Source organism: Triticum aestivum, chromosome 3A (genome assembly GCF_018294505.1).
Source record: "Triticum aestivum cultivar Chinese Spring chromosome 3A, IWGSC CS RefSeq v2.1, whole genome shotgun sequence".
Lineage (NCBI taxonomy): Eukaryota > Viridiplantae > Streptophyta > Magnoliopsida > Poales > Poaceae > Triticum > Triticum aestivum.
The window spans coordinates 574,756,249-574,759,354 of NC_057800.1; the positions used below are offsets into that span (position 1 = coordinate 574,756,249).

Genomic DNA, 3,106 nt, shown 5'->3' on the forward strand with positions numbered 1-3,106 from the left:
AGACCGAACCGCAATGAATGGCAGCACTGCAATTTTGTATACACCTGTAGAATAGGTAGGGGGAAGAGCATGTGCTAGTTTAAGCAACCGGAGTTGGAGAAGACGAACATCCATCGATCCGTGGCTCCTTCCATTTAGGGGCTAATGAAATTTTGATCCAAGTGACCTGAATTTTGATCCAGTCATACTAAATTACTCCGTCAGACCACTGTAACAACGTGCATCTCACTCAAGAAGGCTGCCAATTAAACAAACAAACTGGAAATTCCTTTTTTTTAGGGAAAATGGATAGGAAATTTTGAACTGAAATTACGCAACCCCCAAAACCATAATTGTCCTTGTGATTCTTTTTTCCATTGTGGCTGGAGGCGTCGGCGGTGAGTCGCCATGAGAATGGAAGACCGACGCCGCAGCAGAGAATGATGAGCCTGACAAGGCATCTGTCACTGAAGTGCTATATGGGGAAGTTGTGATTGTGCTTGCGCCACTTATCTGGAGCGTCCTGTTTTGCATCAACATCTATGTTATTTTTTTGTGAAAAGTTTTGCATCAACATCTCTGTGCACAAATTTCTTGCATGAGCCCAGCTTCTCTATAAAGAGTGCCCGCTCGCCCAGGTTCTTCTTGTCAGGTCCACCCATATCGCGGGCTCGGTTGACATGTCGGGGCGGTGGAACTCGCTAAAACTGAGAATGAGAAGCATATCACCACAAACTACCAGCCTTCCTTCTTCCTTCCTCAGACCATGCTGAGGGGCCAGCTGCAGAGCGTAGGATCTCCCATAGCTATTCGAGACAATGAGCTGACCATCCAACTCCACAAAATGGTCTGAGGACACCCAAAGGCATATATATAGGCAAGTACTGCAACTGTACTAAACTATGACATTCTCTCCATATCATCTGATCCAGGTTTCTACGTATACATGCTTCTCTAGATGCAATGAAAATCAAGACAGGTTCCCGGCGCATTCAGCACTTATCGTAATACTCCCTCCGTAAAGAAATATAAGAGCATTTACATCACTAAAGTAGTGATCTAAACACCCTTATACTATTTCTTTAAAGAGGGAGTACTTCTCAGATTCGACTTCATGCATTCTAGCTAGTTGGGCAATGAACTAGGACGATGCCCAAAATGGAACTTGATGAAACTACCAAGCGGATATTTGTATCTTCAGATTAAGGGACACCAACTAATTCATCTTCCCCAAGACAGCTAGCAATAATGATGAGCAAGACAGGGCAGCAGAGACGCTGAACATTACAAAATTAGCACAAATGGCCAAGTGCACTTGGTGGAAGTCCCCGCAAAAAAAAAGTGCACTTGGTGGAAGATATTGATAAAACAAAGAGCACAGCACAGGTAAGAACTGAGACCAACACCACAAGTTGGTAATTCTAGTAAGCTCACGTCAGTAACGAAAGCACCACATTACATAGCAAAATAAATAAATAATAATAATAAAAGAGCCACCACCACATTGAAACAGAGGAGGCGCTAGTGATGCAGTTTAGCAAACAAATTACAAGCTTAAACACAAAAGGCTAAGGACACGCCGAAACATTAGCTTTTCCTCGTTGAAACAGGGAGACGTTGAACATGCTAATTTCCTCGTCACAGAAAAAAACATAAGTGGTCAAGTACGACTAGTGAAAGATTAAACAGAACCACGGGAGCAGAGCAGGAGGGATCGCTCCTACTTACTAAATGTTTCAAGCGCTAACGCCACGATTAACATCTCCTACCCATGCAGCAAACATCAATCTCTGCTCCCTGCATCTCAAAGGGGGATATTAGATGAAGCTGGTGCTGCGGCAAGCTTTAGTTAGTTGGCTGGCAGGCACAGATCATTGGCCATCTGAGTACAACATGCTTGGGTACAGCCAGAACGGCCAAACTGACGACTTCACTGGTGTGCTTCTTGCGTCGGTTTCGATGGGTGGTGTATCCTGCAGGGGATCCGGCCTGCCAGACACCCCATAGAGAGCCCAAGGCCGAGATGTACAAGGAGAGTAGACGATGTTGCTCCTCCCTCTCCCCATAGTTCCGGGCTCATGCAAAAATGTGGCGTGCTCTTCAATCTCGCCCCGATAAAGAGTGCCTGCTCGCGCAGCTTCACCACTTCCATCCATGTCGCGGTCGGGCTCGGTTGACATGTCAAGGCGGTAGAGATCGTAATTCGTAAAGACTGCATATGAGAAGCATGTCACCACAGACCACCAGCCTTCCTGCCAATGGTCTTCCTTCCTCAGGGTCGGTTTTTATCTCCTGCAGAGCAAGCTGAGGGGCCAGCTGCAGAGCGTAGGACCTCCCATAGCTATTCGAGACAATGAACCGATCACTGAATTCCGAAATACCATAAATTTGGCGCTGGATGGGAGACGTGGAGTTGAAACCTCCACACCGGTGAACACATCGATGATGTGACAATATCCGTTGCAGATGTAGATGGCATTACCATAGGAGGAGCCAATAATATCATCTTCTCCGCAGTTTCTACATGAATCTGGCAGTGAAGGGAGGTGTTTTGGTTGGCTGGATCAATAACCCTAGTACCCTACACGCATATAATTCATGGCAACCACTGGTAGCAGTAAGAAGAGGACCTTGTACACGAACATGGGGCTGGATGAGGAGAGGTGGCAATTTTGTGCGTAACGCAGATTTGGATGGGCACGAAGAGGGGCATGTTGCAGCGAAGCCAAGATGGTCTCGCAAGGAGCCCAAGCGAGCAACGATGGAATGAAGCAAGTCATCTGGGAGCTCAGCCCAACCTTGGGGCCCGGAGAAAGCAGGTGGTCCGGAGAGAAAGACTGCAGACAGCTTGCTGGGGCTCTGCATGATGCGCTGCTGATGGCAACTCTGCAGGCAATAAATAAAATTCAAGGCAAACATATTAGAATTCATATTCCCCTAAAAAACAAATAGAATTCATTTTCTAAAAGAGGCAACAACTTAGAACTGTAAGCCGCTTAGACAAGTAGTGTGTTAATTTGAACCCTGGATAAGCAGAAGACATAAGGCATATAAGTTTGCATATAAGTTAGAATTTCTATATGCGGTTCTATAAGCCCATAATGCATCATCAAGTTTCTTGGACCAA

The 3,106-nt window shown here is 45.9% G+C and overlaps 1 pseudogene; it reads right to left on the reverse strand.

Moving 5' to 3' along the window:
• Window positions 1-1,850: 1,850 nt before the first annotated feature.
• Window positions 1,851-2,844, reverse strand: LOC123058685 (uncharacterized; annotated as a pseudogene).
• Window positions 2,845-3,106: the final 262 nt, after the last annotated feature.